This window comes from Lissotriton vulgaris, chromosome 11 (genome assembly GCF_964263255.1).
Source record: "Lissotriton vulgaris chromosome 11, aLisVul1.2, whole genome shotgun sequence".
In the NCBI taxonomy this organism is placed as follows: Eukaryota; Metazoa; Chordata; class Amphibia; order Caudata; family Salamandridae; genus Lissotriton; species Lissotriton vulgaris.
The window spans coordinates 331,482,085-331,503,861 of record NC_141699.1 but is presented as its reverse complement, the minus strand read 5'-3'; the positions used below and the strand labels follow the sequence as shown (position 1 = coordinate 331,503,861).

The 21,777-nt window shown below is 44.9% G+C and overlaps 1 protein-coding gene across 5 annotated transcripts in view; it reads left to right on the top strand.

Moving 5' to 3' along the window:
* Nucleotides 1–21,777, top strand: part of TAOK3 (TAO kinase 3) — a 1,449,622-nt gene that overhangs the window by 376,814 nt on the left and 1,051,031 nt on the right. For all 5 annotated transcript variants that reach the window (XM_086943286.1, XM_086943287.1, XM_086943290.1 and 2 more), the window contains one exon: nt 17,351–17,423. The gene's annotated coding sequence lies outside the window, so the exon portion shown is untranslated. The remainder of the gene's footprint in view (nt 1–17,350; nt 17,424–21,777) is intronic.

Here is a 21,777-nt window from a genome sequence, read left to right as displayed (position 1 = left end):
CTTAATGGTCACGGATAGCGCCCAGAAATCAATTGGCGCATAAACGTTCTTATCATAGCGACGGTACTTACACAGTGAATACCAGAAGAGGTGTATCATCGTCTTAAAACAGTACCCCACGGGATATCGTCTTTTAGACCCACAACATGGGTAGACAGGCGGTGTACCCACCTCTGTTCCTTCTCAAAGAGGCTAGTTTCCGTGCCTTGCTCCAGATGCTCAATTACTGTCCAGTGGATCTCATTAGGGGAATGTCTGTGTTCTAAGAAATGTGCGGTCATTTTGGTGGTGTTCTTACCACATCTTATACTGCTCCGATGCTCGCAATTCGGAGTTTGACCATCCTCTTTTGTCATCCCTATATACCTCAAGCCACAGGGACAGGTTATCAAATAAATGACATTGCACGTATTGCAATTTGTGTGTTTCCTCTGTTCCCATGCTTTCCCTGGTTCCAAACTGAGTGTTTTAGAGCTCGAGGTAAAAGGGCACACACTACATCCTCCGCAAGGATAGTGGCAGGCCCCAGGCATTCAATACGTTTCTTGTGGTTACCTGTGGTTTCCGAGGGCGTGTGTGGACCAATGAGTCCTTGAGAATTCTAGCTCTTTTATATGAGAACAAAGGTCTTTCCCAGGCACAGTTATTAGATGTTAGTATCCTCCAGTGTTTTTTGATGCTACGACTCACTATGTTAGATGCTGAATTGTAGGTCGTAACACATGTTAGAGGAACCTCACTTCCTCTGTCCTTAGGGCGATATTCTAAAAGGGATTCGCGATTTTGATTGCGAGCCCTTTTACAGCTTTTAGTTAACAGATGTTTAGGGTAACCTCTCTTGCACAGTTTGTTAGTAAGGTCTTTAGACTGCTCTTTATAGTCAGTAACCTCACTGCAATTCCTCCTGATCCAGAGGTATTGCCCAAATGGTAAGTTCTCTCTAAGTGGTTGAGGGTGAAAACTTGTGTAGTGCAAGAGGTTGTTTTTCGTTGTAGGTTTGTAGTAAGTTTTCGATTTGAGATGGTTGACTACTCGTGTGATGGTCACATCCAGGAGCACTACCTTGGTTTTATCAAATTCATAGGTGAACTTCAGATGGGGATCTTGATTGTTCACCCAGACAAAGAAAGAGCGCAAAGACTCTTACCCTTCCAGATTAGTAACACATCATCTATGTATCTTTGCCATAGGATGATGTTTGGAAAGTACGGGTTGGTGGTGGGTAGGATGTTGTTGGATTCAAAATTGTACACATACAACCCCGCCACACTAGGGACAAATGTACTGCCCATTGAAGTACCTGTGGCCTGTAAGTAGATCTGGTTCTCATATTGAAAGAAGTTGCGTTTTAAAGCCAGGGTTGCACAGTTTACCACAAAGGATCATGACGTATTGTGTTCCCAGTTGGTATTTTCGAGGGTTTCTGCAATCGAATCAATTGTTGCATCTTGGGGTATACATGTGTAAAGGCTCTCAATGTCTAACGTTGCCAGAAGACATGGTTCCTCAGGCAATTCAATAGTCTCCAACATAGCAAGTAGGCTCTTGGTGTCTCTTATGTATGTGCTAGTTGATTCTACGAGAGGTCTTAGGAAAAAATCGCAGTACTTCGATAAGGGTTCTAGTAATGAACCCAAACCAGAAACGATTAGCCTCCCAGGTGGTGGAAGGATGCCTTTTGTGCGTTTTAGGGAGGGTGTAAAAATAAGGACTTTTACCCTCAGAGATGGTCAAAAAGTCTGCTTCCTGTTTAGTAATCTGCCCCTCATGTTCTGCTGCCATTACAAGATCGATTATCCCAGTTTTCAGACTGGAAGAAGGATCTTCCCTCAACACCACATAGTTGGTATTGTTATTCAAAAGGCGACGGCATTCTCGGTCATAGTCACCCTTATCTTGGATGACTATGCCACCCCCTTTATCCGCACTTTTAATTACGATATCCGTGTTGTTTTGTAATGACTGTATCGCTCGAAACTCGCCTGTCGTCAGATTTTTAAAAGGGGTCGGTGTCACCAAGGATTCAACCTCGTTAACAACGGCTTGCTCGAAAGCCAGTATCTCAGGTGGAATTGTGTGAGGTGGGGGGGTGAAAGTTGACTTCAGTCTGAAACTGGTATCTCCCTGGAACATCTGTGTGGGTTCTATCACGTGTTTTTCAAAGAAACTTTTCAAACTTAACTTACGGAAAAATTCCGTTAGTTCACAGCGTAACTTAAACTTGTCCAGGCCTGGGGTGGGCACGAACCCAAGGCACTTTTCCAGGACCCGGGTTTCTTCCTCAGTTAGGGTGACTCTCACAATCAAACCACATTCTTTAAAGTGTACCAAGAGCCTGGCTCTTCCTTCCTCCAGTGTTTGTGTCCCACCCAGCTCCGAGGAATCCAGCAAACCACAAATCTATCGGAGGGGGTGTGAGGGTGCTGTACCTTCTTATGCTCCTCCAGTCGGCCCAGGGTCTCCTAAAATGGAAACTAGAGTCTTCCATTTATTGTATCACTCACAAGCACACATACACACAGCACATGAAACCACACACTTGCTGCACAGTGCTACATGCTAACGTGATGTAGGACAAGGGTGAGTTAAGCTCATAGCAGCAGAACCTCTTTTTTTCAAATAAACATTCTGTAATGGTTACTGGTAACATAAATAGAGAAAAGAACAAGGAGTCATCAATAAACATATACTATCCGAAACCTCGTCAAAGCGAGGTACAGTACCAATTGCAAGTATGCGGTATACATCAAGTAATAGCCATTCCCATACACCCGCGAGCAATCCATATAAAGTGTGTACGTTCTGTGAGTGTATGTGCCACTCATTTTTAATCGTAGGTTGATGTGGAGTAGTTACCAGTCTTGTCTCCTGAGGCTGGCATGATCCAGAGGGGTCTAGGAAGGCAGCTATTAGTCCGCCCCAGCCATCAAGGTCCCACCCAGTTTGCCATCAGTTCTGCATTTATTAAATCTCAACTCCTCTGCTACCACCCATTCGGCCACATCATGCTCCCAGTACCAAGTCTGGGCTCGTTGTGCCCAGCCAGGTGATTGCAAAATGCCATTTGGCAAGGACGAGGAGTAAATGTAAAAATTTTAAAGTAATTTTCTGACCTTTTTTGCAGCAAGTGTCCCCCAAAACGCATGTAATTGGGTTTGCCAGATGGGGGATTGCCACCACTGCCCTCTCAGCCACCCACGCCCAAAAGTCATCCACCATCGGGCAATGCCGAGTGAGGTGAAGAAAGGATGCTATCGGATGTCTGCAACGGGGGCATCACTGGGGCCTGGAAGAGTCTATTCTGTTTAGCATGGATGGTGTTAAGTGCATCCTTGTAAAAAGTGGAAGTGTGTGAGTTTGAATTTGGTGTTGTTAGAGAGAGATTGTACCTGACCACACATTTGTGTATATTGTGTGCCATCAAGTTGTGTTCCCCACAGTGATACCCCAGGGCGCCATTTCTTGACGAATCTAGATGGCCATCGGTTCCAGGGCAATGGCAGAAAGAATTTGGGACAGGGGGCAACCCTGCTGCATTCCCCTGCCAAAGGGGCAGCTCTCCGAACATAATTTACACACTCACACCTTGGTGACAGGAAGAGTATATAAGAATTGCACACAGGAGTGAAATGGAGGGCCAATCCCCATTCCACAATAATGAAGGCTTTTGCGATATCTATGGAGACAATGGTGAGTGTGTCCTCCCTACCGTCCTCTTCGTGCAAGATATGTGTCAGTCGCTGTAGGTTCATTGTGGTATTGTGAATGACTGGGCACGGCCTCAGAGCTAGAATGTTGCAAAGGATTTTAGTGTCCGTATTAATCATGGATAAAGGGCTATAAGAGGAGGGATCTGAGCTGTCAAACTCCGGTTTGAGCATCATGGAGAAGTAGCACTCCTGCATAGATTCTGCTAGGACCCCAGCGCTACTGGTTTTCAGGTACACTTCCAGTAGTTGGTGTGTTAGGAAAGGGGAAAAAGCCTGGTTGAACTTGGCAGGGAGGCTATCACTACCTTGCCACTGAGCAAATGCTGGAGTACAACTTGGATTTCCTTAAAAGTGAGATCTGCATCTAAATTCATGACCGCCCCTATAGAGTCCTAGAGGTGGAGTACAAGCGAGCGAAAAGTCTCCCTTCTAAGGAGCCAGGCCAACAGGTGCCCAGAAGTGTCGCCCTCCCTGTAGATGAGTTGGTGATGCGATTTTAGGGTATATTTCTCCAACCTGTCCCTCTTCTCCTCAACATATCGGTGTGCAGCCAACTTTCCCGGAGGTTCCAACCTGTGGCAGTTCTTGTACACGTGCCAATTGAGTTTCCCCCTGCAACAGCTTGGACTGAAATGCTTGTCTTACCCCTCAGCAGAACCCTCACACAATGCCCCGGATCCCTGCCATCATCGCCTCCCATTTTGTCATGTGGTATAGAACCAGTTCACCTCGAAATAGTCAGAGAGAACCTCCCCAACACTCTCCCATCCTCAGTGTCCCGTAGGATTTCGGGGGCAAGTTTCCATCCCAAGTGTGAGTGGAGCGCAATTCTCCAGCCGAACTCAGAGCACTGGGGCGTCGTCGGAGAGGTACCAAGACAAATGGGCCACTTATAAGGGCCAGCCCAGTTTGTTACGCAGCTGTACCTCAGGTAGGGAGTCCGCCAATCTGAGAAGGAGGCAGAGTAGAACCCTGCAACCCCAAGATCATCGGGGTACCCAGACAGGCAGCAGATTGAGGCACCACTCAGTGACCAAGTCGCCAGGAGAGACCCCTCCCTCCTCCACTGAGCCAAGGTGCGTTCCTCCCAAATGCCTGGGACTGCCAGCAATGCAGACCTTGAGACCACAGTCAGGCTGGGCTTTCAGCTCCCAAGGAGCAGGCTCCTATCTACACCCATCGACACTCCAGGCACCGGGGCCCACCCATTGGCAGGAACAACAGTGGCCCCCAGTCGCCCTTCGCAGTGCTCTGACCAGGGCCCCCATGGCCAGTAGTCAGTCCTTGGGGACACAGCTCCTATTGCGGCAGGGCCAGCGCTCCAGGCCCTCTACAAAGGCCCAGGTGCCACCGAGCATCCCTGTTCCAATCACCGAGCTGGGGAGTGGGAGCAGGACCTACTAGCGGATCCTACAGCACTTTGGACTGCTCCTCACCATTGTGCTGGGTGGGGGCACCACGCAGGGCCAGCACACTCCTGTCAGCCAGATCAGGAAAGATGAGGCCTCCTCTGTTGATCCAGCACTACCCTGTGCAGCTGCCAACAACGCCTGCAACTAAGGGACCAGACACCAGTCTTTCAACCCCTGTTAGGCCCCCCTCTGAGCGGTCCTCAATTTTATCGTCCTACGAATTGTGCCGGGCAGCATTGAGTCGCACAGCCCTCTCACCTCTCCGCCAGGCTCAGGATCCCGCAGGTCAGAATGTGGGGCGCGGCAGCCTCCCAGCAGGTTGGCAGTGTGCAAGGGGCCTGTGGGACAAGCCTCCACTGGCCGTGGGACTCCCACACCTTGAAGCAGGGTGCGAGGGCTGGCAGTCACAGGTCCGGCCACTCAGGCAAGCACTCAGGCAAGCCCAACACCCTGTGTGCTCCTTAAGCGGGAAGTGTCGGTCCATGCTGAACAAAGCCCTCCAGACTACCCAGGAGTAAGCCCTGGGACAAAAAAAGTGTAAATTGGGCGATTAGGCAGGATTAAAGGAGGATTGGTTGGTGGGCAGACCGAGCTCCCTAAGAGCTGCCTGCCAGCATCCTAGGGCACTCCTCCATAGAGGCAGAACTTTATGCGAGTGGGCCGGTAGGCCTCACTCCTGGGAAACAGGTAAACGGCCTGTTCCCTCCTAATAGTCATGACACGGTATGCTGCCACCTCTGTGTTCATGCTACTTTAATCCCGGTGAAGGCAGTAAGTAGCCTTTCACCGCCTTGAGGGTAGCGCTTTGGGCACTCCTCCCAGTCCGTGAGACAGGCTTACATCCGGGCTGACCAGCATAATCTGTGTTCACACATAAAATCAAAATCAGCACCAGGGATCCAGGTATTGTTGCAGCGGGGCACTCGGGGTAGAGTTGTACGTTGTTACCATGTGAGGCAAGTTGTTACCATGTGAGGGGCTTTTCCATCCCAACAGCTTGTTGTACCCCTCCAGATTTCCGGACTAATTTGTTATGTTGGAATCTTACTTGTGTTAACTTCCTGTGCACGCTCTGTTCATGTTCTGTTTTCTGTACTAGAATGTCAGGCGTACGACGCTCGACAGTCGGCAGTTGTTCTGCGCTGTCGAGGTGATCGGATGCCAGGTTGCTTTGTTCCATTAAACTTAACTTGGAAAAGGCCTACATTGTCAGTATCGTTTCTTGCTTGCCCCAGAAGCAACACAACATTTTTGGCGACGGATTCTTGGTGTCTGCTGATTTGTACAGATTCGACTGACTCAGCGCACCGCTTTGAAAGCAACCTTGTGATCGGACGTCACCTCCTTTAGCGCTGTGCCCTCCTGTTCCCTGAAGTTTGGCTCCTCGCATTCAGACTGGTTTGGCCTTCGTTCAAGGTACTTTTTCTTAAATTATATCCGCCGCGCGCTTGTTGAACTTTCTGAGTTCCAAGCTTGACAGTTGCTACTCTGTCACTGCAACGCATCTGACGTCAGTGGAGCGCTCACGTCATCTACGTGACTTACGTTCTTGAATTCCTCTGACACTCTGTTCTTCTCCTGTCATTCCGCGTCATTGAAGCGCACACGTCATTTGTGGCATTATTACGCGCTGGAACGCTCTGACTCCCGGTAGGCATTGTGTGAGTCATCCTTTGTTCTGCATTCCTGCATTTCACCCACGCCACGTTTTGTGTTAATCGCAGTCTCAACTTCACAGATTACTTCTGGCCTTACATGTGATAATTTTTCCACGGTGATCTGCTCACCTGGTTCTAGCAGATTCTTTCACGGTGATGTGCACACCTCATTTTCTCTACAAGTTTGTACTGTAATTTGCACATCTGCTTTTACTATTGATTGTGTCTTTTTATTTCTTTATCTTGGGTACTTTCGTTTTTACCATCATGGCTTCAAACTTCGTTATGCCTCCAATGTTTTTATCTTCTCCAGGTACACCAATGTTAGAGTGGGAGGACTGGGTCGAAATGTTGGATAATTATATTGTTGCCCTAGATAGAAAGAATTTTCACCCTGAAAGAAAGAAGGCACTTTTACTGAGTACTCTTGGAAATGAAGGTCAGAGAATTTTTAAATACTTACCAGTTGCTATGGGTCCCAATGGTCAACCTATGGATGATGTTTATAAAGAGGCACTGAAGAGACTTGAAACCAGATTTGCAAAAGAAGTTAATTTGGTCATGGCAAGATACCGTTTTTATACTCATCCTCAAGCTGAGAATGAGAGTATTGACAATTTTTTTCTAGGTTACGCAAACTTTCTATTAAGTGTCGGTTTGGTAACATGACCGATGAGCTTATTCGTGATCAGCTCATCGTTCAATGTCGACACAGGAAAATTCAAGAAAGATTGTGGGCTGCCAAAGACCCTTCTCTAAAAGATGCAATAGACATGGCCAAAGTGATTGAGGAGTCGCAGAAATGTATTAAGGAATTGGAACGCCGGGATAAGAATTCTTCACAGATTGGGAATGTTGAAATTTGTGATTGTGAGGAGGGTGGTGAAGTTAATGTAGTTTCGAAACGTTTTAACAAAAATAATTCAAGTCATTTAGCTTCCAAAGTCAAGAGTAAAGAATGTTGGCGTTGTGGGAGTCAATTTCATTTGGGGGATTTCAAAAAATGTTATGCTTTAGATCAGACATGTAGAAAATGTGGTGGCAAAGGTCACTATCTCAGGATGTACAAACAGGGTTAGAGTAGTGATAAAAACACATTTGTTGACAGTCTTGAAGAAGTCAAATCTAAGGTAAACGTAATTGGCAATAGAGTTTTAATGATCCAACAAGTGGAGTATGATCTGGTTAATGTAACTTGTGATTTTCCCAGATTAACAAGATCCTCCGCTCTTTTCACTGTCTGTGGTCAAAATGTTTCACTCATGGTTGATTCTGGCTCTTTGTTTACTATAATTCCCGAATCTACATTTTCTTCTTTATGGCATGATGTTTCTTTAGCTGAAAGAGACATCAGTCCAGTTGGCTACCAAGGTAAACCCGTTTTTGTGTTGGGTTACATGTTTGGTGCTATTGTTTTCAAATCCAGGAGTATTAATGGCAAAGTATATATTGCCAGAGAGGGTTATCCAATTTTGGGTTGGATGCACCAGTTCGATCTGAATATCATAATTAATCCTAATTCCCCAGATGTGGTCATGGTTATTGAAAATGATATTCAAGTCAAGGACATTTCAAATGCGGCTCGTAGAGTATTCGAAGATAAATTGGGTTGTGTCAAAAATTATTTTCACAAAATCATTTTGAAACCCAATGCTTCGCCCGTGGAACACAAACTCAGGAGGGTGCCTTTGTCTGTTAGGCAGGGTTTGAAGGAATTATTACAAGATATGTTGATCTCAAAGGTTATTGAACCTGTTGAAGCTTCTCCCTGGATTTCTCCAGTCGTTATCACTCTGAAATCCGATGGCCGTTTGAGATTCTGCATCGATCTCAGATCGCTCAATCGGGAGATTATAACTGATACCTTTCCTCTTCCCAATATCAATGAGTTGTTGCAATCGGTGGGTGGGGGAAGATTTTTCTCTAAAATTGATTTAAGAAACGCGTATCATCAAATTAGATTACATCCTGACTCCAAATCTCTTACTGCCTTCATCACGACCGAAGGTACGTTCCAATTCACTCGTATGCCGTTTGGCTTGGCCTCGGCTGCAAGTGTTTTTCAACATATGATGTCCAACATGTTAAAGGGATTGTCAGGCGTTGTATATTTTCAGGATGACATTCCTGTCTCAGGGAAAACTATTAATGACCACAACTTGGTTTTGCTATTGATCTACTGGGAGGGTTTAAGGTATTCCAGAATTGGTCAGGCGCGCAACCAAGTAACCGCAAAGTATTGTACTGCTATGGGGTATCAGAATCCATGCAAAAGGGCGGGCGGTAATCCCTCGTAACCGCTCAAAGTTGGATCACAAAATCCACACAAATTGCACAAAAACAACAAAACCCCTGCACTGGGAAAACAACAATAATGTCTGAGTGACTTCTAGTTACTGTAGCATAAGTAAAATGTGCACATCGAAAGTTTCTCAAAGTCAATAGATTGCAAAGTGCCGAGAAAGGAATTTCAATGAAGTAGAGTTCTTGGTATAAAACACCGGTTTATTGTTCCTCTTGTACTGGCCAACACGTGTTTCATCGCAGGGAAACAGACTGCGAATCTTCAGGGCCTCTTGAAAGAAAGAACCGGAAGTGGTGTTGTGGCCAACGCCCGAGAGGGCGAAGTATGGGTGATGAACTTTACTCGCGTAGTTTGATGGTTCCTTAGTGTAGTCGTAAGGAGGCCATAACCGGGAGGAGAAGAGATTGAAGCAGTAGCGCTCAAATTAGGGTAGACAGGCGGATACACCTGACTGGATTTGTTCCCCCTCCTGTAGTTCCCGGCGCCGTTTTTCAAAGACGGTCCGGGAACTACAGGAGGGGGAACAAATCCAGTCAGGTGTATCCGCCTTACTACTACACTAAGGAACCATCAAACTACGCGAGTAAAGTTCATCACCCATACTTCGCCCTCTCGTCTGTTTCCCTGCGATGAAACACGTGTTGGCCAGTACAAGAGGAAAAATAACCGGTGTTTTATACCAAGAACTCTACTTCATTGAAATTCCTTTCTCGGCACTTTGCAATCTATTGACTTTGAGAAACTTTCGATGTGCACATTTTACTTATGCTACAGTAACTAGAAGTCACTCAGACATTATTGTTGTTTTTGTACAACTTGGTTTTGCGCCAAGTGCTCTTCAAGTTGGAAGATACGGTTTGACTGTCAATAAAGATAAATGTGTCTTTTTAACTGAAAGCATTGAGTATTTGGGTTATACCATTTCCAGTGGTGGAATTGCTCCCAAGAAGAATTTGCTAGTTGCCATTAGTCAAGCTCCAGCCCCTAAACATAGGGATCAGCTCCGATCCTTTTTAGGATTACTCGAATATTATTCGAAATTTGTCGAGGGATTTGCGAATTTGTCTGAACCTCTGAGAGTATTGTTGAGGAAGGGCAATAGGTTTGTCTGGGAACAACTGCAAGAGAATTCTTTTCAACAAATTAAGGACAACATTTGCAATGCTGGGATTCTGGCGCCTTTTGATCCTGCGTGTAAATCCTATTTGACTGTGGATGCTAGTTTGACTGGTATTGGGGTGGTGTTTTCGCAGCTTCAACATGGCGTTGAAAAAACCATTGCATTTGCGTCAAGGACGTTAACTCAAGCTGAGAGGAATTACTTTGTCATAGAATGAGAAGCGTTGGCTGCTGTGTGGAGTGTTGAGTATTTTCGAGTATATTTTTGGGGGGTGAAGTTTGTTTTGAGGACTGATCACAAGCCCTTGTTAAAGATTTTGTCAGGTGGTGGTGCTGGCAAGGGTTCAGCGCGACTTGCTAGATTTGCTGCCAGAATGCAAGAGTATTTATATGAAATTGTTTTTATTCAAGGCTGGAAAAATGTTCAGGCAGATTGTTTATCTCGTTTGTCTGTCGATTGGAAATTGGTTGATCAAGATCTGGAGAAATCTAATACTGATGAGGCTGTTGATGCGGTTGGTGATGTGTGTGAGTCTTAGGTGCGTTTTCTAAAGATCAGTGGCTGATTGAAATGGAGAAGGATTCAACCTTGAAATAAGTGTTTCTTTTAATAAAGAGAGGTGCTTCCAGAGAGAGTATGTTGCATGTTCCTGTTAGACCTTATTGGAAACTCTTGGATGAATTGTCTCTTTCTGGATCTGAAGTCATACATAATGAGAGGAGATCGCTTTGTACCACCTTTTGGTTTAAGGTTGCATATTTTCAAATTGGCCCACAAGGGACATAGTTTCTTGGTATGACCATTAGGAGAATAAAGCAAGAATTTTGGTGGCCTGGGATGGATGATGAGATTCGTGGTTGGGTGGAAAACTGTAAATGTTGTAAGGAGTGTGAGAAGAGGTTAAGAGTTGGCCTTCAATGTAGTAAAGGACACATTACAGATCCAGGGAAACCTTGGTATAACCTTTGTTTGGATTTCATTGGCCCTCTTTCGGGTTTAGCTGCGGAAATGCGTTTTGCTGCAGTTGTTGTTGATGTACACTCGAAGAGGCTTTGTGTTGAATTTCTTAAAGATATCACCACTAAGTCCACTATAGAGGTGTTAGAGAGGCTCTTTTCGCAAGAGGGTCTTCCTAATATGATTTTAACTGACAATGGCACTCAGTTAACCTCTAATGAAATGGTTTTTTGAGAAATGCGGTGTCAGGCATTCTTGTACTTCATTGTACAATCCAATGGGCAATGGTATGGTCGAAAGGTCCAATAGACTCATCAAAGGTACCATCCAACTTGCTTTAGCCAACAATTTAGATCCCAAACGGTTGGTTGAGGACATGATTTGGTCGTACAGGACTACTCTCCACAGTGTCACTCATCAATCTTCTTTTCAGATTATGCGTGGGCGTTCTCCTGGTTCTAGAATGGTTCCAGCTTGGTTGAAGGATTGGGTACTTTCTGATGGTGAGAGTTTTCCGCAGGTTGTTGCTGGCAAAATTGTGGTTGGTGATTGGGTCAAAATAAAGTCTGGTAGAACGAAAGCTGGTTTGCATAAGTTTTGAGGGCCGTTCCGTGTTGTTGCTGTTAGCAAGTACTCCCTGATTGTTGAAGGTGGTAAGAGGTGGAATTTGAGAAATGTTGCTCTTTATCAGAAAGGTGGTTCACTCCATGTTCAAGCTTCCAAGGTTGATGGTTGTTCGGGTGCAATGTTCATGCCTGACTGATTTCAGAGATTCTGGCGCTCGACAATCTGTTTTTGAACCCGATGTTCTTCCCTCTCGTGTTATGCATGAGGTTGAGAAGGTGGGTGATGAGAGTTTGTGTGCTGAACGTAGAGTTTGTAAACCACCAATGTATCTTAAAGATTATGTTACTTTTTAGTTTTCTTTCCTCTTAGAAGAAGGATGGATTCTGTGTTAATTTATTTTTACCTTGGTTTTCAATATTTTTGTTATATTTTGTTCTCTCGGAAGGAGGATGTGTTATGTTGGAATCTTACCTGTGTTAACTTCCTGTGCACGCTCTGCTCTGTTCATGTTCTGTTTTCTGTACTAGAATGTCAGGCGTACGACGATCGACAGTCGGCTGTTGTTCTGCGCTGTCGAGGTGATCGGATGCCGGTTGCTTTGTTCCATTAAACTTAACTTGGAAAAGGCCTACATCGTCAGTATCGTTTCTTGCCTGCCCCAGAAGCAACACAACATAATTCTGTATCTGACGTTACAGAAGAGATGCGTAGGTTTCAGGACTCATGCTAGATTCGCGTGTTAGCTGGGCTGATAAAAAGTCGGGATACCAGACTCTCATGCAGTTGGGTCCCTCACTACAGGGGGTGCACGCTCAAATAACATGCAGGGAACGTTTCTGTAACACCACTTGCTTAGGGCAACAAAAAAAATGAGCAAACCCAAAGACCTACATGGTCCTATCAGACCGCACAGCGTTCCACCACGGCCTTACTGGGAACAGCAACCAACCCTGGCACTTGCGGCAGCTGCTTCAGACCCTGCAACATCGGAGTGTGGATCGCAGGGTCGGACTAGCCGTAGTGGGCACCGGGCGTTTTCCCTGTGGCTGGAAGGATGGGGGGGGGGAGCGGTTTTGTACCCATGGGGGTCAGTTTTGTTAATGGGGGGCGGTTTTGCAGCAGTTCTGCAATATCAGCCCCCTGTAACAAAAATGAGAGCGGTGCATCCCCCCACCCCCCTAGAAGCAGGGAGCTGGCAACGCTTGGTGCGGCAGACGAGTAGCACTCTTTGCTTTGCAGGAGCCCTGGCTCTCCCTCCAGTGTCGTAGTAAGTTCCTCTGATCCCTCTCACAGGTAAGTGCGAACGTACAGGTTTTGAGGCTTCAGTCAGGCCGCGAGCACACACATGCCAGTCACCATGGCGGCCTTCACTCCTGCACCAGCAAAACCATGCCGCTGGCAAGCAATGTGGGTGCTGACCTGCTACCCATAGCAGTCTGCTTAAAGAAGAAAACCATATATCAGTGACAAGTGTTCTCGTCAGGTTGAGTCGCCATTGTGTTTTTATCTGTGCATTTTGCGGTTGATTTCCCAGTAGTCTGCCTCCATTTTTGCTGAAGGGTTCAGGAGTGTCTGCAGTCAACAAAATTGTTATTATGGCAGGTTCACTCTCGTTCCTGGTGAGGGGTGTCGATCTCTTCAGTACTCTGGTATGTCTGATCTTCGTGAATGGCTGGTGGCGCACACACTGCCAAGCTAAGAGAAGCAGCAGGTCAACACAGCTTTCACATGGCCTTTCAGGCTCAGACGTGACAAAGGTGCACTCCATAGTGCCACAGTCTGGATACACAGTCATCTCATGGTTAATACGTATCGGAGTTCAAAAGATAAAAGTGAGCTGCAGGCTGCTCCAGCGAGAATTCCAAAAGCCAGGCAGTTTGGCAGATGCCTACTTCAGTCGGTGTCTAGTGCATTCATACAGTTAAGAAATTCCAGCCAAACAACCACAGTCACTGTTGCTCTCCTCTTCTGAGAGAGAAGTCTGCAGGAGTGCGGCCTAGGTACACTTTCGAGGGGGACCTCTCAGGTGGGGAACTGTGTGAACTCCCAAAGGTATATATTTACAGTCATGTGTGCAAGTACTGTTAACGAAGAATTTACGGTGCACTTCAGTTCTAATGTTCATGAATGGTTGTAGCAGCTCTAGCTGCCTGTAATATTTACAAACAGTAGGTTTGTTAGATAAAAAGTGATAGAATAAAGACGAAGTGGCTCCATTGTGCCCCAGGCGTTTAACCAACTCTCACGTGGCACCTAAAAACCCAAAACAAGCATAAACGGCCGTTTGTCAAGCTTGGTTAACTTTTAGAAACCACAAAGGGGAAAGAACAATCCCACCTTCCCCCAGGGCTCACCAAATGGGTGACTTGCAGTGGCACCACTTTGCTCTTTGAGGTGCCCTCCGGAGTAGGGAGCATGCAGATTATTGCCAAATAAGAAATGTCAGAGGAATTATTTGCGTCTCTGATACTGACACCTAGAAGCTGCCTTCTGCATGTAGTGTAGCTAACAGGTTGGCGGATTGATGGGCTGAAAGCAAGCTGTGACTGCCTTCAGACAACATAGGGATGTTAGAAAGAAGACTGAGAACTCCTTTGAGGCATGTAAATAAATGAAATGATTAGAAGCTACAGCACTGACCTTTTTGACCCAAGTGGAAGAGCTTCCATCAGCTAATGCCTTAAACATAATAGTAGGTTGGGAGTAAGGCAGCGCGGAGTACATATGGCAATGCCACTGCATTAGATAAGCTGCCTTTCATTAGACACAGACATGACATTGCATAGTCTAATGTCTTTAATATCAAGTTTGACCACTAATGTATTTGTAGGCTTCCTAGCTTTCCTACATGTTTCATTACTCAAGAGGAAGAAGCACACATACATAGAGGATACCTAGGAAAGGGTGTAGTCTCTTCTCTGGTCTAATCTGAGTCTTCCTTCTGTTAAAAAAAGCCTCCTAAATGAGTTTCAACTTTCAACCCACTCTGTTCGCCCAGCTGTGAGAAGGAGATGTAGGTCTGCCAGAGCAGCAAGTCTTAACTGTTAGGCAATGTGTGGGGGGGGGGGAGGGGGGACTCCTAATAGCTTGCTCTACCAGTGCCCTGCTGTAAGAATGACGCTGTGTATGCATTGCCTAGTTTACCCCTTCTGCTGCTAGTCAGACTGCACAACTATCATTCGTGCTTGCCCATTGCATCATAACCTCTCTGCCAATCACAAGTCTAACGCCTGTGGCCAGCCCACTAGTGTTGTCCTATGATGGTAAGGAAATTCTTCTGTAAAATGAAAAGCATTTATTTACTTAATATGTTTACGGTGATGCGTGCAAGCCTAAAATCATATATCTGAAGTTTACTTTTTTATATGAATTTGCAAACGTTGTAGTGCTTTCAAATTCTGAATTGTGTGATTGAAATCGGCATACAACTGCTTGCAAGGAGTGGCTATTGCAAGAAAGCCTGCATGCTGTCATTGCTTTAACTATGAGATAGGAACTGTATTAAACCGTAAGTGGGCGTTTAGAGAACTCCAGTGATAATTGTGCCAGCATACTGTAACACAGATAAGGAACGCATTTCGAGGCATTTGCATATGATACATTTGCCGTTTACGGGCTCTACCAGGTTTATTTTAAGACCATCCCCATCTGTCTGCTTACCGCTCTCGGCCATTTTTCTATCTTCATGCATTTGTTAATAAGCTACTATTTCTGTCTATAATAACGAAGATTGAGTGTTATATTGATTTATATACATTGAGCGTTACTGTTTGCTCAGTTTTTTCTTATGGATGGAAACCTGTTTGTGTTTAGGCCGCCAACTTTTTTTCCCACCAAGATGTTGCGGAAATGTTCAACTGTTCCATTCTTTGCATTGCGTGCTTGAGCTCTGACATGTTCTGAGCATGTGGGAATTATGCATCACCAGTCGTGTATGCCAAGAAATGTTACATTCTGCCTTTCTCAAGCGTGAATTATTGTGGCTTTCCTCTTCTGTGCTTCAATCTCTTTATTCTGTCAGATTTCAGTGCAGTTGTGTGATTTTACACAAATTTGAACAGTTGCATTGCACCATAGTGTTACATCAGTAACAGCTTCTTTGTTAATCTGTTTGGTATTATGCATGTGCTTTGAGTGCTGACACATTTGATTGCCCATGAGCATCGTTTGATTTGTGAGGCGTGTAATGTCTAGTAGAGGTTTTTTTCCAATCTGATGGAAAATGTATTTTGATTTGTAAGGAAGGGCATGCTCAGTGGGATAGGGGTGGACATATTTTATTATCCTGCCTTTGTCATATTGTCTCAACCAACCGTTAACTTATGTCCATATATTGGTTCATACAGCAAGACTGTCATTTCTAATTGCATCAAATAATAGATGTTATTATAACCTAGCTCATGTAACTAAATGTACTGACCTAAGAAGGATAGACGGCGGAGTCTTCCATGCTGGGGGTTTGAATTGTGACAAGAAGATCACTGCAGCTGGGCAGGGTGGCTTGGTGAATCCAACCATACAGCTGAAATAGGTCGTGTTCATATGGTCACAAGTTTGACTAACTGACATCAGTGTTCTGCTTAACATGCCCCTCCTTTTCTCTAGGGAAAGGCTGAGCATGCCCAGTGGACCAGTGAGGGGAATGTGCATAGATTTCAACCTTTGTTTTTACTGGCCTTGTGCTAGGCTGTAGCGCTAGTGTAGTTCAGTGTTCTATCACGGAGTAGACGCTTTCAACAGAGTTTCTGATGGTTCATAAACCTTTGCATGCTAGCACCAGTCATCTCAGTGCATTATGGTGTACACATTTCACAACTGTTTTTTTACTTTCATTACATTTTTGCCATATTTTATAAATGTAGCCAGTACTGGACATCTCTTTACTAGGTGATTAATGCTTTATGGTAATCGATGGAAGATAGCAATAAGTTGTGGGCTGTGCTTAACATCCTAATTTTAAGTTCCTGTAGTTAAGTACTCATCCGAACTCAAGTATCAAGAACAACTTCCTTACCTGATCACGTAAAGCAATCAGTTCAGGAAGTCATTTTTGTGTGTGTGACTGTGTAGGTGAGAGGGGGGAGTCAGGGAGAGAGAAAATATTGTAGTAGTAGATCTTTCTAATTCAATTCTTCACTGAAGATTAGGACGCTGCGGAATCTATGTTAATGTTCTTTTAGCCCCCATTCCAGCTCAATTAATGGTCCTTAAAAAGAATGACATAAAACGCAAAATGTTTCAGGTTTTGTCAATTAAATTTACCTTCAGACTTGAATTAACATTACCCTTTGCTCATCAAATGCTAACTTCGGAGAATGTATCACTCTTCAGTTGAGTTACGTTTCGTTGTCTTGAGTTTGAAAGTGCACAACTGACAGAGTAAACTGCAATCAAATCTTCTAGAGCAAGTCAAAAAGTTCCTTTATGGGCCTCAAAATCCTATTGAGTTTCTCAAGGTTTGTGTTTCCAGACTGGGAGACATTGTCTCATAAGAAATCAAATATTTCGACTCAAAGAGGAATTTTCAACCTGTTTGAATAAAGGATTAGTCTTGGTTTTCCGTTTGTTTCAACACACATAAATTGGTGTACTAACCTTGCGATTTTGGTTCCATTTTTCAGCTCTTGTTGAGATACGCTGTTTTTTCGACTGCCAGAGACGACTTGCCTTGAGCTGGATACCGGATTTCTTCTGGTAAGTTCCTCTAGGTCTTTCACTGAACTCCTCTTGTGTTAACTGTATGAAGCCAAGCAACTGGTGATTGATTTGGGCAAGATTTAAATAATTGTGCCCAAAAATGGCTGCCGACCCATGTAACTCCTCCCAAAATCATGCCTTAAGGCCCATGATATTTTGGCTCACATTTCTTTATTGGAGGGGACACGTTCAAGAGTGGGTGTTCCGCCAAGGAATGAGGATAACTACTGGTACAGGGATGGTAGGAAGATGACAAGGGAATTCTCAACATGGGACATGCCAAGAGCACAATTGGAAGAGAACAGAAATGATGTGGCAATACCTTGTGAATCCCACTAAGCACAAGCCTTGACTTCGGGTAGGTCACACTGACATAGGTTGCTAACTGCTTCCCCCTGTGATGCTTTTGTTTCACAGAATGAGCCTAGGATTATGTCGTTTCTATGATGGGTGACATTTTCCCTGGCATGTGAATATGATGGTTGGAATTCTTTTGAATATTGTGTTTCTGGTGATGGAATTTTTCATGGCATGACCTTCCTCATGGCACAACACCTCTGATTAATATTTCCTCTGGTACAGTCATTCTGGCTCATGGAATTTGCCCTGGCTCAGTAGTTCTGATTGTTGTACAGTCTCATGACCTTTTTTTGAACTTATGTATTACCTAAAGAACAAAGACCCTGATTTAGAGTTTGGACAGACTGAGTACTCCATTGCAAAATAGATGGAGTCCCTGTTCACCAGACCCTCTCACCACCTGTCTCATTTAGAGGCAGGGTTATCTTAGGTATTCCATTGACAGAGCCACCCTGGCTCTGTCAATGGAATACTTCCTCGATGGCTTAACATAATAGGGGGCCGTCTGATGAAGTGCATTACCGAATACACCCTTTTTTAGGTTGGTTGGTGCATTTCTTACTGTCACCACGGACCAATATTCCTACAGTGAGGTCGTCATTAGTTTTTTGTTTTTCTGAAGAAGAAACAAAAACAAAAAAATATCAAAAGTTTGGTGGGTGGCAGTCAAAACGGACAGTGACTGGCCACCAACCATTTAGTACAGTGAAAGCAACTGCTGTGATGGTAGTTTCCTTTAGTGTACAGAGATGACGTCTGGGCTGGCAACCATTCCTAAATTTGGCAGGCGGCGTGCCATTGAGATGGCAGAGGTAATGTCCTCCAACACACGGGCAGAGACTACTTTGTCTGCGAAGCTGAACATCAAACCCAAAGTATATTTTTGGGGGTATTTCTCATGGCACCAATGGTGCAGATTTTTCGATGGTTTAGATTTCTTTTGACCGTTTTTTGTGTTAAGATGTATCTTTATAAAAACTTCTTCTTAATGGCTATTTCCTAAGGTGGTTAGTTGTGATTAGGTGGCATTTCATCCATCTCTGATTGCATTAATAGTCCCTGCACTTTAATGCCGTTTATAGATAGTTTTTCATGTGATATATTGATCTTGATTCGCAAAGCAAGGTGCAGCATTTAAAGGTTTTGCGGTGACCTGGCCTTGTTTGTGTTCCACTGTATCTCTGCAAGTTTGACTTGGTGTCCTAGGCTCCATTTGGTTCTTCGTTCCTGTAAAAGGTTACTTTTATGTGTAGTTTTTTTAGCCAAATTCCGCACCCCACGTGCAGTGATAGAACAATCAAACATTCCCCACAACTGAAAAACAGTTTCCCTCAAAACATGGTTGAATAACAGAGAACTGTTAAACCTTGGCACAGGTAGCCATTTAGATCTGGCACTTCATGCGCTGACCAAAATATATTCTGTCTGAGAAAGACAAACTTTATTTTTCATTGTTGGATTTGAAAATTTCCGGGGTCGTGGCTTGGACGCCGGAGAAGATGGCTGCCTAACCCTTCTCTCCTCCTGTGGCGCCAACCTTGATGTGAATTCACGGCGATTTCCTGCATAATGATGGGATCCTGACGTCGTGGGAACAGAGAGGAAGGTGCCGTGTTGCTAGCGTCAATAAAGGAATGATGTAAAACGTACGCTTGATGGCGTTTTAATGAGGGCGATCATTGCGCGAGACCCGACATCGGCCTGCCTGCTAACGCTGCCGATTGAGTCACTCGCCCACGGGGCCCCTGGGAGCAAGCTGCCGGTGCCTGGCGCTGCCACACACGTCGGACCCGGCACGACTTTCCTGATTGAGATTGGCGGCCAATTTAATATTACAGGTACTGCGCGATGCAATGCGATTCCCAAGATGGCGGTGTCAGTCAAAAATCGGCCCGTCTTGAATGCAATCTACTCAGTAATGCTGCCTTAATGCTGCCTGCTGCCTGTTATAAAAATCGTCCTTACATGCCTGAAGAAGCCTGAAGAAAGCACTGCTGTTTAAACTCCAGCACCAGTATTCTCTCTGCTCTGTGATATCCCTGACATGTCTGGTTTGCTGAATACCTGGAAAATCACATCCATGTATCTGTGCTATGCTCCACATCCACGCAAGCTTATACCACAATACCTTCTGGAACCTAGGATGTGATCCTGACCTGCGTTTTTAGGTCAACTACGGGGCAAGATATCATTCTGCCACTACTCTCACTTCTGCATTGCTACCTTCCTTGCCTGACTCTGAAATGTCCGACAATGTGGACACTCCCTGCAAACACCAATAGCTACTGATATCGAAGTTGATTCTGGCTGGCCATTCACGCCCAATTTGGCCCTTAGTCAACGGGATCCAGCTCCAATCTATCGGCGCTCTTTTTCCCATCAATATACAGGCAATTCTAAGTCCACAATTTATACTGTAGTCAAATTAACGCTTTCGAACCGAGTGAAGCCTGCCCATAGGTGGCAGTCACCTCCTCCAACATGGGAGAAAAAGAATCCAAAAATCTCAAAAGGCTGAAAGCCGACCCGCCGAATCCAGACTCACCAACTAAAGGGAAACGTGATATCAACGCCACCTTAGATACAATTCTAGTTAAACTGGCTGAAATCCATTACATTACGAAATCTACCAAAGAAGAGATCTCGGCAGTCAGGCAGGACATCAAAGACACGAACAATAGGATTTCTGAAGCTGAATGCAGAATAAGCCAACTAAAAGACTGAAGTATCGGTGAACAAATTCCTCAAGGAACTATCACTCTCAACAACCTCCATGTCAAGACGTCTATTTGAGTTAGAAGACAGAAATCGTAGGGGGAATCTCCGCATCTTTGGCATTCCGGAAGGCGCAGAAGATAAAGACGGATCATGTGTAGCTTTTCCGGAGTCCTGGTTCCCATGAGCCACTAATCTTACTTTCACAAATCCACTGGAATTCGATCGAGCCCACTGAGTTCCAACGCGTATCATGCCTGGTTAAAAAGGCCCCAGACCGATTGTCTGTAAGCCACTCAGATACCAACATGTGGAGCAAATCCTATCTTTTATACGCAAACACAACCACATATTGTGGAAAACTCCCAAAATATACATTACCCAAGACTACTGCAAGGAAACTGTCAACATAAGGAAAAACCTCCTAGCCCTTCGACCGAGGTTGCGCACGCTTAACTACCAATTCGGCTTTGTGGGTCCGGCAAGGTTCAGAGTTCTGATACAGGGAGTCCCACAGATATTTACAGACCCATCACACCTAAAGACATTTCTCAACGGTCCAGATGAGTCTTCAATGGAAACAGCTGCTTCGGGTGCCTCGGCGGTGGAATCCTAGTATGAACTACCATGGACTGTTCAAGTCACCTACAACTTATCTCACTAACAGGCCTGTTGGTGACCACCACTTCTCCAAGGAATCTTGTGTCCCAAGACCCTGATCCATATCCTCTTGCTGAAAGCAGTGTTGCTTAAGGTGGTATTAGGAAAGCACGTTCAGATGTCCGGAGATCCTAGAATTGGTCTACAAAATGGTAAGACATGGCTTGCTACCAATTAATACTTGTGACCTCCTGTGTAAATACTCTGGGCAAGGTTTCGGCCTCATCAGTGTAAGGACTCCAAACACTTGTGGCGTCTACACGTGGTGAACATTACACATGTAGAAGAGACACTTACAGAGAGAACGACTATGGCTATGGTTATGGTTATCAGTATGGTAATTTAGCTCTATTTCTGATCTACGCTACACGATATACTACGTTCTACTGAGTCACCAATGAAGTTCCATAACGCCACCTGATGTAAAGCTGACAAAATATTTGTTTTCTGCATATTCAGTGACACATCCACAGTATTCATGGCGGCTGTGTATTGAAGGCACGCTTTTTCATTCGTCTTCACATGAAGCAATCTTCAGAGATGATGTGACTAAGCCATGTAACTCAGTGATCTTGTGCACTCTTTGTATTTCAAAATGTTTTAGCGCTGATCATCT